General features: G+C 46.2%; 1 long non-coding RNA gene across 11 annotated transcripts in view; it reads right to left on the minus strand.

Annotated features, from left to right (window-relative positions):
- Nucleotides 1–273: 273 nt before the first annotated feature.
- Nucleotides 274–15756, minus strand: part of LOC104140788 (uncharacterized) — a 46524-nt gene continuing 31041 nt past the window's right edge. The window contains exons 4-12 of one of the 11 annotated variants that reach the window (XR_693390.2): nucleotides 15427–15572; nucleotides 9876–9931; nucleotides 8220–8566; nucleotides 7103–7247; nucleotides 6124–6318; nucleotides 4734–4856; nucleotides 3270–3505; nucleotides 2244–2295; nucleotides 274–1484 (exon numbers count right to left, since the gene is read on the minus strand). This is a non-coding gene — a long non-coding RNA (uncharacterized lncRNA). Of the gene's footprint in view, nucleotides 1485–2243; nucleotides 2296–3269; nucleotides 3506–4733; nucleotides 4857–6123; nucleotides 6319–7102; nucleotides 7248–8219; nucleotides 15576–15756 lie in introns of all 11 variants that reach the window. The other 10 variants (XR_693386.2, XR_693389.2, XR_693383.2 and 7 more) reach the window with 10 other exon arrangements.

A 15756-nucleotide genomic window follows, 5' to 3' on the forward strand; every position in this document is an offset into this window, starting at 1 on the left:
TCTGTTCTGCTCTGTCTTCAGCTACTTGCTTTTGACTAGTTCTCTCTCTCTCTCTAATGGAATTATTGAGATATTTTTGAACAGAACGGAGCCTTATCTTAACCTTAGCTCTCTTTTTGGAAAGGATGTAGTGCAGTTCTCTTATCTGGATAGAATTAAAGGCCTTATGATGTGTTTTTCCACCACCATCCCCTCCTTCCCAACCCCTCCAAAAACACTATAGACTCTAAATCATTATAAAAAAAACCTTTAATTTTGAAAGCAAAGGGGGATGGAGAGTTAATGAGCCTTTCATGGGCAGCTGGCAAAGAAATATGGAAGGAAACAAAAGCTACTCACGGGGCAGGTCTGCCGGAAAGGCTTTGAAAAATGGTCTGAACTGCAGATTAACTGTATTTGTTTTGTGTTTAGTACTGTGCTGCCTGCTTGTCGTGGAGGCTGGTGAGGCCTTTGCTAAATGCATGGAGCTATTTGCTTAGCTGTGCTGTTGTTTCTCTAAGTCCTTCCGTTTAAATGCCTCTGTTTTGCAACTTTTCATGGAGTGGCTTGTGCTGCATGGCTTTATCGCAACAGACGTTGCTGCGGAGGCAGCGTTGTCTCATGAATAAAGCACTATATTCAAGTAGGAATTCAAATATGCACCTCTTCCCTTTCCTGTTTGTCTCCGTTATCTGATGGAGCAGCTCTGTTATTGTAAGTGACTTCACTTCTGAAAATGCAACCCTCTCTGCATCTGGAGAGAGCAACACAGATTTCCGCAAGCAGCGCTCACCTATTCTTATCACTGGGCTGTTAAACACTGCCCGAAAGCATGTGATTTGCAGAGCTAAAGGACTTTTGGCTCCAGCCCTAACATACAGTGCGATCTCGGACACATCCGTTCGCTTTTCCCCCGTTCTTTCCATGCCCCGTCTCCTGACTCGCTGGTCGGGAAATGCTGCTGTCTGAACTGTCACTTACCGCTCGCGCTGTATCACGCGGCTGGAGCAGAGCGCCAGGGGGGTTACGGCAATGTGAGACGGCTGTGACAAGGATACAGCCATGCAAATGTGCCCGGGGGCTCTGGCATATGCCTCTGCTCACGGCAACCTTGAGTCCTGTACCCACGACAGCACCTTTGGGTTCCCAGGAGGAAATGCCAGGTGTCTGTACACCCCCAGGATGCCTTTTCCTGCAATCTGCTCTGTGCAGCTCCCAGACAGCTCCTTTGCTGCCGGGCTGTGATTTCCCTGCAGCTCAAGGGCGGGCTGCTTTCATGGGTCACTGGACATCCCCGTTAAGTCTCAGAAGCAGCCTTGGGCTCAGCTCATAGCAAAGCAGACTTAGCATGAATTGAATCTTTGTTTCCAGTCCCAGGAATGCTCTAAGCAGCTCTGACTGCGCTCTCTGCACAGCCTGTGGCTCTCTTCTCGCAGAAAAATCACTCCGGCTATTAGCAGAGCCTGGTACCCTTAGGGTAAGAAGTGGAGATTTTTCTCTTCCAGCTGGGGGAAAAAGAAAAAAAACAGTTAGTCACATATGTTTGCATTTGCCAAACATTTGCAGGATGAGACATATATAGAGGGGCTGAATATAGATATTCTGCACCCACAGCCCATCAGGTACCTCTTGCTACCTCCTGAGCCCCTCATCCTTCCCATTTGCTCTCTCTTGCCTCATAGTTCCTTGCAGGGCCTGTCATTTCTGTGCATTTCTGCACAGCACCTCGCACAGAAGGGGTTGTGGTCAGTTATGGAGGAGTCACCACAATGTTTTAATAAATGTTAATGGCAGACAGAGAAGTGGGTGCCGTGGTGTGAATTCACCCTGAGTGGTGACCCAACCCGGACTGGTGTGTTTGGGTCACGAATGCTCTGTGGCATCGCCCGACATGCAAAATGCATGTGAAAACAGTTGGGAGTTAAATACCACATGTCAGGAGATGCTTGATGGAGTCATTAGTAAAAGCAGTGATGTGGCCAGCGTTCAGGGGAATTAATAAAAGCATTCAGCCCTAAGGCCAGGAGGAAGGATAGCACCCAGGAAGGAATGATGTGAGATTTGGAAAGAAATGAGGAGTCAATGAGGTGGAGATGCACAGGGAGGCCACGGAGGAGCTTTGTGCTCTGAAGGCGGGAACATCGAAACGGAGCGGGGACGTGGGGCTGCAGAAGGGAGGCAAGGACCCAGCTGCAGCCCCAGGGGGCTTAAGGGGTGGTTTGAAACACGGCAGCCTGAAACAGAAGCCTGAAATGAAGTCTCACCTCATTGGCAGTGGTGCAGCAAGAAGGCGGTCTCCGGGGCATTGCAGAGAAGCTGAACGTCAGATAAGTAGAAGAGGGGAAAAAAAAAAAAAAAGGAAAACAGAAAAGGCCATATTCAATGCAAGTAGGACCTGTTGCATTCAGTTATTAAATCTGTTTCAGCTAGGGATGGCTCTGATCCAGGCTTCTGTGCAGGTTGCGAGTTATTTTTTTTTCTTTTTTAAGAAAGCCCAAAACCAGCAATAAAAGTTTGACGCCCTTTCCTAGCACGGCCCCAGCAGTTTGAATGACGACAGAACGACGACGAGCACAAACGCAGGGGGAAATTCGCTCCAGAAAGCACTGCGCACCTGATCTTTCCACCCAAGCGTAAGCAGGGTACCCACAGACCTGTTCTCCTCCTGTGCCTCCTTTAAGTACCTTTATAGCTCAGGGCTGCTGGGCTCATCCAGACTGGGGCGGGGGGGGTGGGGGGGGTAGATGTATCTGCATTTAAACTTTCCCTCCCCCTGCTAGGTGGCAGTTTCTACCTTCTGCTGCTTTGAATCAGGAGATGCAGAATTGCCAAAGGAAAATAAAATAAAATGTCATCTTTTTTATTTAATATTTAACTGCTGCTTAGACTCCTCCAAGAAAAGACCCTGATATTACTGTTTGGATTGAATTATGATGACTCCGCCTGAAAGTTATATATTGCTGGTGCTCCATTATTCATTCATCGTAGCTTTTCCTGTCAAGATCAACATGTACTTCTCAGCTGGTGCCTTGACTGCGTAATGCCTCAGATACTAAGGGAATGTAAAAAAAGATGCCTCTTAATTGTTTGGGGATTTCAGACATGGCTTTTAAAATGTCAGTGATGGTTCCTGAAAGATGGCATTCTTTTCCCCAGCAGCTTTAGATTGCCAACAGATGTTAACAGCCCCCAGCTCCACCCAATCCTTTATGAACTATAGAGAAAGTAAACAATATCGGGATACAGGCAGCAAATCCATTCCTGGGGAGCGGGAAAAAAAAAAATCAAACCTGTGGCTCAGTGCAAGCTGCACATCATTCGTTGCACCGAGGTTGGTCTTTCAAAGAGCGATGAAGCTGCCATCAGATTGGGAACTTTAGGAGGACGTAACCAAAATCTAGGGCACTTCCTGAGCTGCTTTGTTCTGCTGCAGCCCAAGACTGGGCACTTCGGGGTCAAATCCTTGCTCTCCAGCAGGTTTTACCTGGGCAAATCGCCTGGCCTCAAGGTGGTTTGGCTCTTCCTGCTGTAGGAAGTAGAGGCATCAGAAAGCAGACAGCATCTGGCCAGTGCAGTGGGGGATGCTCAGTACTGTAAGTTTATGGGTTATTCTCCTGCATTTTTCCACCAAAATTACTGCCTTCTACTTCATTCCTTAATCAGCTCTTTAGGACCTGGATTTCCTATCAAACCTTAACTTTTCAGCTTTGGATGAGTCGGATTCCCAGTGAAATGCTCTACATTCAGCGGAGCTGGAGCGAGTTACTAGCTTGTACCTAGGAGGAAAGACAGGTCTCTGCTATACCAGTCGCCACGTGTGGGTCTCATGCAGCGTGCAGCATTATCCTAAGTGTGCATGCACACTAGTGTGTGTGGGAACATGCATCTGGGCTGTGCATGGTGCGTATGCAACCGTACGTGAACATTGCCTGCCTTGGAAATAGCCAGGCACAGTTGGGAGCCCGGTCTCACGGACCTGGTGCTGATGAGAAAGCCTCCTCCATCTTCTGCTCTTCTGCAGGCTTTGCTGTCTGTGCAGGCAAGGCTTAGCTGTACCCCACCCCTAAGAAAAACCTGCCATCCCCAAAGCTCCCTCCAACTGCAGCTATTTCCACAGTCACTGGGAACATGTTTATTATAGGGCAGCCAAAAATCTAGTATTCAGTGGCAGCCCTGTGCTCCCCTCACTTGTCCTTCAGTTTAATGGGATATGGGCATAAATCATAGATCTGATACCGCACATGGGCTCTGGCTATATTTTTTTTATAAAGAACATTTGCTCTGATTTATAGAGCACTGGGTTTTGAATTAGTCTAGCTTGAAAACTGAATCAAATCTTTCCATCAAGTCTGTTTTTTTGCATTATAAATGGCTTAGCTGTTTAGTAATGGAATGCCAATCAGCCATTGCTTTTCTCCATAGGCAATTCTGAGAAGATCATTTCGGAACATAGACTCTGTGATTAACTGAAATGAACTGTAAAATTGTATTTTGTTTAAAGCTTTTTCTTTTGCTTGGAGAGGCCTGGGCTGAGGCTGTAGTCACCTCGCGGGTGGTGTGACGGGGGTTAAAGGAGGAGGGGGACGCAGAGGGGGGACGCATGCCTTAGCTGGTCACCTTATCTCTGCCAAAGTTTTCTTATGTGTAAAACAGGGATGATAATTTTCTGTGTTGCAGGGATGGCTTAAGAGTTAGGACCAAAGCTCAGATTTGGTCTACAGACCTGCCCAAAACAGTAATGGCTCATTTCTTACTTTAAAAGCAGAAGAGAAAAGGTGAACTCGTCGGCATGGCGCTCCTGGGATGCAGATTGTTGTCATCTCTGCCAGACTCTGTCCACTTGCAAATCTCAGCTTCATTGGGAGCTGTTTCCTGGCCTGCCAGGAGAAAAAGACACGATATAAACCCACAGTGGATCAATAAGCTGATTTTAGGACGAGGCCAGGAGGGAAGAAGGGTTTCCGTGTGCACCAAGCCACGCACACAGCCCCGCTCTGGGCGATGCAGCTCCGCACTCACAGCTATGGGCAGCTGGGGACAGGCACATGTTAGGTGGCACATAGAGAAAACAGACGCACGGTTATCACCCCAAAAGCCATTCTCAAAGCTTGGCTTTCTACTTTTCTCCCACAGATACACAAAGCCGCTACAAACAGCCGGTTCGAGCTGAGCCAGGACCCTCAGCCAGCACTTTCTGCATCAATCTCAGGACTTCACTGGGAGCTGCAGCAGCTCCTGTGGAAGAGCCATCCCAGCCTAGCGTAAAAAATGACAAATGCGCAAAAAATCCCTGATGTCCCCAAGTCAGTCAGGCTGCTGTTAATTACCCTCTGTAAGAAAAGCGCGTGCCTTATTTCTCGTCAGAATTTGTCAAGCTTCAGTTTTAATGAACCTTTCTCCACCGATGTCCATGACACCAAGGTGACAGAGTGCTCCACCTTCAACTCATATTTTTGCTTTGTCGCATACACAGGAGCATAAATAAGCTGTTTTTCAATCAAACAACCCAAGGTTCTCCAAATCTTTCATATTCAACTGAAGTGAATTATTCAGTGAATTATTTTGCTGTATTTAATGAGTTCCAGTTTGATTTGACTAAATATAACTTTACAAACATGTTCTGTCTGCTCCCATCCATCTCAATAGCAGCTTTGAGATATTCCTTTAAAGTTGTGTTTAGTGGCTTTGGGTTAGGTCTCATTAATACAGTAATGATTTTCCTAAAGAGCTCACGCGCTAAACCCACTCTACGGAATACATTAGTGAAATCACTTTAAATGGGCTGAAATAAATAACTTTCCAGAGCTTTCATGACGCTGCTCCAGAACATCTGAGCAGATGTATCCTTGAATGGTGAAATGAAATTTATATGTTTGTATAAAACACTGATGTAATTCCTTGTGAGCTAACGTCGAGGCAGACACAGGGGCAAGGTTATAGGCTAGCAAAGGGAAGGAAAAGGGCTCCTGTTTCAACTCAGCTACTTTCACGTAGGGGACTACTAGGCATTTCACTTAATGTGCCTGGTGTCTTCCTCAGTTCCTTCCTCCACCCTCACCTCGGCATCTCCCTGCAGTACAAATAATAATTCAGAAAACTAGGAGAACAAGAAAATACTTATGTGACTATCAGACTCCAAATTACCTGCTTTCCCACAGATTTGCAGCTCACAGCTCACTGAGTTCTGGTTGAAACTTTTTTGCTGCTAAGTCTCCTCTGTTTTCCTCCTTGCTCCCTGCTACCCCGTGCAGAGGCTCAGATGTCTAATGAAGTACGAGACGATGCTGCAAGGTTCGCTCAGGGTATTTGCAAGGACTTTCTCCTCTGCTCAGCCACCCGCTGTCATGAAATTTGCAGAAACATAATGAATCTCTATTTCTCTATCAAATTTGTGTAAAATGAGCTGACACATTCACAATATACTGAGGTGGCAGAAAACACAGGTACACACACACACACTACAGAGTAGTTACTTTTAAGCTGAATTTCAGTAGAAGAACAGACTAAATGGCTTCACAAAGTTTGACTATATACAAAGTCATATCTGAGTGCAAGGTCTCACTGGGAAAGACAGCCTCTGCAGTCAGTCGTTTTGGCATCTGAGAGGTACAGCAGCAACAAGTGGCATTTCTAGTCACAGCTCCTGCCTCAGTTTCCCTCATGGAAAGACAGGGATGGTGATGATAAAGTCTCTTTTCTTAACCCACTTTGAGACTGACAGATGGAAAAGCTGTCTAAGAGCAAGGTATTCTTAGTATTAATTCACCGGTGGCCAATTTTGTACCCGGGAACAATATGTGTTTGATTGTGCCAGTGCCAGTAGATTGCATTTCATAAGTGTGTCCCTGGAAGAAGCCAGAGCTGGGATCTTTCTCAGTGGGAACAACCACGAGCTGTGATGTATCGCTTCACGCTGGAAACATTTATAGCGTGCTCCTCGCAGTGGGCATCCGCAAAGCAGCTTCTTAAGCTTTTATCACAGCAGGGTAATATCGACAGCCAATGAACTTTCCCTTTCCGTAGCAGTTAGAGAGGGATAGGTATTAAAATCCTCCACCCGCTCGGCTCCCCGTCGATTTTCATCCATGCTAAGCAACGGGCTTATCACAGGGTTATGTCTCACCAGGAGAGCAGCTTTTTTGGCACCGTCCGGGAGGAAAGCAGCCCGGCGAATGCAGCACGCCAGCATCTGCCCTCCCAGCCGCCGCGCCCCAAATATCGGCCCCGGGGGCAGCACCCTCCACTGGGTGACATATCCATGGGTATCCCTAGGAGAGATTAAAGCCAGGGAGATCACTCAAAGGTGCAGTACGGACTATAGAGCAGCACCCACTGACCCATCTTACCCCTTGTCCAAGCTGCAGGGCTGTGCCAATTCACACCCCCTGGGGCGTAAAGCCACAAGTGGGAGATTGGCTGGGGCCACAACGAGCTCCTGATTCTCACGGAGGGACAAGTTCAGCACTGGGACATGGAAAGGATGCGGCTCAGGAGGTAAAATAATACAAACTCAGACAAACAAGAGTTTGTTTCTTCCTCTCTATCTCTTCTCTTTGTCCAGAATTTGAGCCAAAGGCCATTGAATCAACAAGATTTCCTGGTATCAAACCATTTGGGGTCAGGATCTTTTAATACAAGGGAGGAAATGCATCCCCACGTTTGCAAACAGCATCCAGATTTATTATCATGATCGTTATTATTGAAATATCACTCACGATTCCTTTATTGATTTGGGCACATAAAGCAGGGATTCAAATCTGCGTTAAAATAACAGCTCCACTGCAACGCTCGGTATTGATGGACAGGGAGCAATAACACTTACTGGAATGAAAAGCCCAAGGTGCTGCAGGCAGCGGCGTTACAGGGAGGCCCAGTAGTGCCGCTGCTGCAAGGGCAGAAGCTTCGGGCAGAGGAATTATCCTTCTGCGCTGTTTGTACAGCACCTAGCACCCTGGGGCCTGGCGCTGGTTTGACTGGGTGCTAGCATAAGAGTGAGCAGTCATAAGAAGGGACTAGGCTCCACAGCACAGTTCTGAGGAGGAGTCTAGAAGAGGAGCAGACCAAGATTTCCAGCTGAAGCAGGGGAGTGAGGCTATACCTGAGTGCAGGAGCGATGCCCAGGGCGTGACAGCATGGAGGAGATGCTCACTGCTGCACTCAGCTCCTAAACATCTCTGCGTTTGCTTCCTTCTCCTGACAAACTGGGGGACACACCAGTTAAAAGTTCCCAGACCACCTACCTGGAGACAAAGTTCTGGCCTGTCCTTTCCAAAAGCTGGTCAAAGAGGTGCTGTTCTCATAGACGGCAATGGGATGAACACGCCTTTGGGGTGCCACGTGCTCCTGCAGAGACTCCCTGGCCACTGGGGCTGACATTACCCTTCTGTTCCTGGAGCTTCGAATGGACATGGGGCAGAGCACGGCTCATGTGTCAGCACCTTGGAGGACTTCATTTCAGAGACTCCAGCTGTTGGGTTTGATCCATGTTGCAAGCTCAGAGGCTCTTAAATAGAGCCATATTTGTACAGAAAAAGCCAATTGGGTGATTTTCCCAATAACTTTCCATTGAGTGATCCTGCATTCAGGCCTGAGGAAAGGGGAAGTTAGCAGCTCGCAAGGCAAAAAGTTTTAGTTTTACTTTTTTTTTCCTCCTCCTCTTCCTCCTCTGAAATGTATTACTTACGAAGGCAAGGGCCCGGGTGAGCAGAGCGGTGCAGCAGTGCTAACGGCAGCGCTTGGCACAGCCAAGGCAGAGGCCGTGGCCTCGTGGGGAAGCACCATTGAAGAGATTGAGCTCAGAGCAGGGCAGGACAGACCTGATCGCTCTAGAAACGCCAGGGCCTATTGCCTTTTCATTCTCCACATGCACGTTTTGGGAGGGTAATATTCATATAACCTCTCTCTCTCTCTCTCTCTCTCCACTACCCCAGCTCCTTTCTTTATCTATCTGTGTACTTAGATTTCCAGCTACCTATCTGCTTGTATCGAATAGATTAGATAAAGATTTAGGTGTAAGGATGGATGGAGATGGATTGGCAAAAAGCTATCCAGCCATCCATCTATTCCTCCACCTATCTATCTTTCTTCTTAAATCCTGATTCATTTCCAATCATAGGGAGAGAGCTATCCTCCTAGATGAAGACTGAGGATAGATAGATGGATGGTTAAGCAGATCTTTATTTAATCTATCCATCTATCTATCCTCCTAGACCAACCTATCAGCTCATCTAGCCTAATTTTTTCTCTCTCTGTCTAAGCTCAGAAACCCCGATCCATCTAGCTCCCAGTTAGGATTTACTACAGCTTCTCTCATCAAAGAGCAAATGTGTTTGACCCTTTTCATTACCCATAAAATTACTTGCAATGCTCCTTGTTTTTGGTGATTGTAGCTGAGAGAAGCAGAGGCTGAAAGCTAGCAACTACCAAGGCACTCTCACCAATTAAACACCAGGCTAATCATCACAGGCGCCAGTGAGCCGAGAGCAGCCAGAGCAGGGGAGGGTGCAGAAGAGACCCTCCAGCCAAAAAGAAATCCCTGTGCGTGAGACCCACAGCTGCGTTATTTCATCACACATGAACAGTTTGTGCAAGGCTAGAGGTGAACGCACCCACGTGACGACTCTGCCGCGGAGGTGCAAACGTGCCCTGAGCGCGTGAACGCAGCGGGGTGCCGTGCACCCGAAGGCGGCGGGGGACTTGGCCCTGCTGCTGGTCTCCGTGTCTCAGCACACCGCATTGTTCACAGCAGAGCAATGACAACTGCTTGTTCTGGAGAGCACTGGGAGCTGGTTGCAGAGAGCCCGCTGCGGAGGCAAGCAGCAAAACCGAACACTGCGAGGCCCCGAGGTCTTCAAGCTCAGGGAGAACAAAACCCAGCTCCAATCCTCACCACTCACCCACTCTGGCCGTCAGGTGCTGTATCCCACCTCCTTCCAGCAGCGGGGAAACGGTGCTGCAGAAAGAAGAAAACACGAGGGTGTCAGGAACAGAGCTGGGAAAGGAAGGACTCGGGAGTCCCAAGCCAATTCTCTGTCCCGATATAAACTCCGGAAAACCAAATGGATCAGATTTTGTACAAGAATTAGAAGAAGTTCACATAGTTCCCCTAGCATCAGTGGATCAAATCTACTTGGACAGTACCAGCTTATAAATTACTAACAGCAGCCCTGAACTGTACAGTTTTCCCGTGAAGGAGGGGGGATTCTGTTCTGCAACTTCTTGATGTTCGTCTAATTAAATACCCTGCTCCCATCTTTCTCTCGCACACCGTGACAGGTAATTTATGACAGCACACAACTTATTATTGCAAATGTTCCCTATTGCTCTGATAGCACATTTCCCTCCCTGGTACGCTATTCACTTACTGAAGAGAAATGATCTCGGCTAGTGACCATTGCTGCAGCCCTGGAAAAGATTCCAGGGAGTTTATATCGTGCCTTAAAAACCAAGGAAATTAAAGGAGGAGGAGAAAAACATTGACCTGGAGGCTAATTAAGTCTTCAGTACAGGAAGGAAGCTGGGACTTACAGAAAATATATATTTGTCATAATGGAAACTTTTGTGCAAAAAAAAGGCTATATGCAAGCCCCCTCTCCTTTCTGTCTGCCTCCAGGACATTTCCGCCTTTGTTAGAGTTTCAGCATTGACATTTGCAATATAAAAGAAATTTGTGGTTTGAAACGATTCTGCGTTTCACAATGTTGAGCTGATTATCATGAAATTAATTATTACAAACATAAAGTTAACACGGCAGGGATGGAAACAAAACCTCCCCAAATTGCCAAGGGAATTATTTTCACAGATCAAAAGCAATTTGTTCTCTCCGGCTTTTGTATTGCAAAGGCTGTTAGAGAATTCCTCTTTCCATCCCAGCGAAGTCGGCAGAGGGTGTCTGCTGAACTTGCAAGCATTTTTGCAGGGCAGGAAAATCTTTCCTCATGCAGCATAAGCGTCAGTTTAGTTTTATAGAGTGAGTCGAGGTACCAAATCCCAGCAAACACCCCTCGGCACTGCCAGGGACAGGGCATCGGCCCATTCCCTTGTGCACATCTAATAGCAATATTGCAGATACTAAGGACCAGGGCCCAAACAGGACGTGGTGAGACTGCGAGGCTGGACTGGACAGGAGAGTCATAGGTCAAGACTGAGGTGCCTTGTCGGGGTTATATTTAGGGAGCTGACAGTAAAAAAAACAGGGCAGGCTGGAGGAGCCGACGTGCACCAACGGCCATTGAGGTGGCAGTTCCTTCACTGCAACTCTGCCTGACCAAGGTAGCTTGTCCTTCATTTCCTGAGCTACAAATTCACTTGGACACATGTTCTGAATTTAGAAGCAAGCACATTCAGTGTAATTCATATTTTATGAGGCCTCTTCTAGGGCCATTGTAAAAGAAACAACTGAATATGATTCACCCATTCTTTCCATTCCCCTCAAACTAACTAACAAGCATCCGGAATGACGAAAGGATCTGCTCAAACTGCACCATGAATCAGGAGGTTCAGGAGTCTGTGAACACCTCAAAATTTGCTATGCGCTAATGACACTTTAAGAATTACAGGATGACTTTTGCTCTCACTGCAGTCCAGGACAGCCTTGCTGTTTTCACACTGAGGCAGGTTTGGGGAGGAATTGACTTAAGTATTGCAGACCTGGTGATCCAAGAGCATGCTCCGTCCCAGCGTTGTGGTCTTGTTGACTGTTTTTCCATCATCTTCTGCTTTCTTTCTTTTTTTTTTTAATCTTAGAGACGCCGTGGACACAACTACATCAAAAGAGGTGAAGGTGCAAAATCCAACGCTCAAACCTCTGGCAGCTCAAATCTGCCATTTTAATATTCGTAGATATGGATATATATGCACATATATACACTCCAGCTGCTAATTTAGTACCAAAAAAATGTGAGGGCCTTATTTTTTCAAAAATAAGTCATGGTGTTTCAACTGCCCAAACAGATAAACCTTAGAGACAGGATTCTGCACTGCCCAGATGTGCTGCACTCTCAGAAACCAGCAAGCCCCTCTGACCTCTCCCAAAGGTTTTTCCTTAGAAATGGAGGGTCCTCAAAATTATAGCTCCCCTCCGAAAATGAAGGCAAAACTTGTCTCCTTGCCTATGTCTACGTTAAAAAGTTTTGCAGTGTAACGGGAACTGAGAATGCTGAGGCCCCAATGTCTATGTTGTGTGAGTTTGGGGGTTCCCTTTGGAGCAGCCTCAGCCCTGTTCCATGCTCCAAACATGGCTGGGGCACGCTGGGTTGCTCCTGGAGCACAGCTAGGTTCTTCCAGACAAAAGCCCATTCACGCCATCTGGGATGGCTTCATGGCATGAACCAAAACACAGCTGATGAGGACAGCACGGGGAATCCCTTCACAAGCACATCTCGGTTCCAGCTAAAACAGTAATGGAGATGTCCCCAGAGAGGCCAGGCAACTATCCCTCAGCCAAAGCTTGGAGATTTGGAAATTCAAGTCTGTAAAATTTCTCTCCACCCCCTCTAATCTATAAATCATCCCCTAGCCATTTGTTTTGGGGAAATATATATAGTCCCTGCCATAACCACAGTGAGATAAAGCATTGTAAGTGTTACGACATGTGGCTAATCCCTTTAATAGATCTCTTGCTATTAATTTAAATGCTTGCTTTGGCTTTGCTAGGCCCTGTCATTATTCCCGTGGATTATGTCTTCAAGGTGGCCTATCTGCCTTATCCAAATACTTTTCATATTTCAAACTCTCGAGCTCACTTAGCATTCAGCACAAAACCAGCCAAACACCTTGCAGAGCCGCTGAACTGGCGAGGCATAAATCTGCCACCCGTCTCGCAGCAAAACAAATGGCTGCAAGTTAAAAGGAAGAGTGCTACATACTGTATCATTTAGCAGCGATGATCTTAAATGCAGCTGCAGATAGGCACAATTTGCTCGTTCATTGAATAGTGGGAAGGTACATTTTCTCAGCAGCCTTGTAGGCCAGTTGGAATGGAGTAGCGCTGACCTGAGAATTACTAGAATGTATCCGGTCCCGTCTGCTTCCCTATAATTGACCTGCTTGGGCACACTGAAGGTCAATCAGCAAAGTTTCTTTTTTGTTCTAATTACAGATGGATTTTTAAGACACAACAGAGAGTGATTGAGGCACCTCTGTGTCCTTTCCCGAAGTTAACGGGCCCTGACGCTTCTAAACCTCATGCTGAGAGACATCAGGAGCTTCAAGGATGTCTTTCCAGCTGGCATCTCCCTGTAGCCCTTGCAGAGTCCCAGGTCTATCCAGTGGTCGCGCGTTCGCAGCTTGAGTGTTTCATCCTCACAGAAGTGCGGCAGGGGAAGAGCTGGGGCCGACCTGTGCTTGGCCGTGCCTCCCAGGTGAGGATGAACCTCCGCACTGAATTTATACCAGTGAATTCTCCTGCTGCTTTCCCTCAGCTTGCACTCATGCCAAAGGAAGGTGAGCTCTGCCTGAGGAAAGAGCAAATGAAAAGTCCAGCGAGGACATCAAGAATACGACCTTCTAATAGTACATTACCGTCCACTTTGAAATAATTACATGCACTACAAACCGGACGCTTCCTGGGAAGAAGCTGTCTCGGCATCAGTTCACAGGCAGCTCATCTCAGTAATGTTGGGCCAAGCAGAGAAATCAAACGCCGGACCCCCCTGGACCCATGTCTGAGCCCCAAGCCCCTCACCCACTGCCTTTGTCAAGGAGCTGCAGGATGTCAAAGCCAATGAGGAGATACTGAACCTCGTTGGCTTATGTTCATTTCTGGTAAGTAATGACTATTAGTATTCAGGCCAAAGACCTCGCAGCATTATACAGTTCAATATTTTCTGCCCCTATAACAAAGGCAATCCATTTTGCATGCAGAACACAGGAGTGCAACCTTTTGTTAGTCGAGTTTCTTAAATTTTTATCTCAAAAATCAATGCAGGAATTGGAATTCCACATCTCATTTTACGGTCAGGAGAAAAAGAGGGAGAGCATGAGGGAAAATGATGAAAGAGGGGAAAGGGAGAAAAAAATCCTAGCTCAACCAGATATGCTCATAAATTCTTTAACAATTTAATTACTGTGCATTTTGCGCTTTGGTTTTAAAGCTTTGAATGAGGGTTGGTTTTTCTGTTGATTTTTTTTTCCTCTGCAGAGTCTATAGAGTTCCTTGTCTTTTGTAGTTGATCTTCTTGGAGAAAGAAATTATTCTCCATCCAATTAATCTAATTAGAATGTAATCAAGTTGTAGAGATCTGTGCAGCAGTGTGAGTGATTAGGAAAAATTACCTTTCCACAAAGAGTTTAAATTTAATTTTAGTTCCATAATCTAAAGCCCAAATAAAGGAAAGTGTAATTTGCACTGCAATACTTCGTGCCATGCTGCCTGTTTCCTGGGTTGAAGAGCGAATTTCAGCTGTATTCACAACAAATCACCCTGGTGCTTCACAGCTCAAACCACGCAAAAGCAACAGTTTCCGTTTTCCAGAAGGAAATGGGAAGACACATTTCGCTTAAGACGACCCAACAGGTGGTTGAGAACAGACCTAGGTTTTTAGTGGTCAAATCTAGGGTTTAACCCATTAGACCATTACACAGAAGAGCTACCATCTGGTGGGTTGCTGAGAGCAGTGTCCTTTTATATCAACCATGATCAATGCTTTAGCTTTCAAACGAAAGTGTGTGAGCACCCCTGCAGCAAGCCAGAGTAAATCGGAATATTCTTTATTTTCTATATTTTTCTCCCTAAATCAGAATAAACATTTGAGATCTCAAATTTATCTGCGCAGTGACATAGTCTGAAAACACTTCCACCACATCAAGAGGTTTCCAGGGCCATAAATAGTTCAGTCAATAGTAAAGAATTAAACTTGTATTTTTTTGTAATTTACTGAATTATTTCTTTGGGTTCCAGCCCTCCCATTTCCACTTAGCTGAGATATTTCATTTCAGACATAGCTTTACTTTCCCTCTGGGAAAGGTTTCTGGGGGAGTAGCATCACTCCCAGCTCTTCAGCACATCAGGAAAGCAAAGACAAAAATTTTTGCATTAGGCTGCATTAAATCTGACTGAAGCTGGTGAGCAGAACAGCTGCCTTTCATGCTAGGCAGTTGTGAACTATCAACACCTGAATCTCGAAAGCCATCTACCCTTTAGAGACCTGTCTCAGCCAAAACCTTGCACCAGGCCCACCTACTCTCTCCTGCTACTTGGATGCAAACCCTCATTCCAGAATTTGAGAAAACATCTCCCAGAGATATTCAGTCCCCAAAATCATAGCCCTGCTGAGCTTGATTCAGCTGCTCAGACAAGATCTCCACTACACTTCTGAGTTTCGCCCTTGAATCCCTATACGCACGTTCACCAGCCAAAAACTAAGCAACGGAAATGTCCTTGTGATGGAACACACATACATAGGTATTTAGATAGCTAGATACCTACGTACATACATCTATACGTACAAACATAGCCTGAAAGGCATATGAGAGGAAAGATTTTAATGTGCCCCATGAGAAGTTCGCACTCTCTTTAAGCCAAGGTTGGAAGTTAGGAGGTGGAGTACTCTGTTGATTGCAAGAATGACCAGCCAAGGATTTTCCACGCTGCCCTGCTGGGAAAAACAAAAAACAAACAAACAAACAAGATGTTGTTGTTCTAATTTTTAGGTTTATGAATTCCAAAAGATTTTGAACATTGTCGATGATAAAACAAACCTTTCCTACTCTTTTCTCTCTTTTTAATATTTTGTAGCCTTTTGAGGGAGTGTAAAGCTTTATTCATCAGAGCTGGGA

This window comes from Struthio camelus, chromosome 23 (genome assembly GCF_040807025.1).
Source record: "Struthio camelus isolate bStrCam1 chromosome 23, bStrCam1.hap1, whole genome shotgun sequence".
Classification (NCBI taxonomy): domain Eukaryota; kingdom Metazoa; phylum Chordata; class Aves; order Struthioniformes; family Struthionidae; genus Struthio; species Struthio camelus.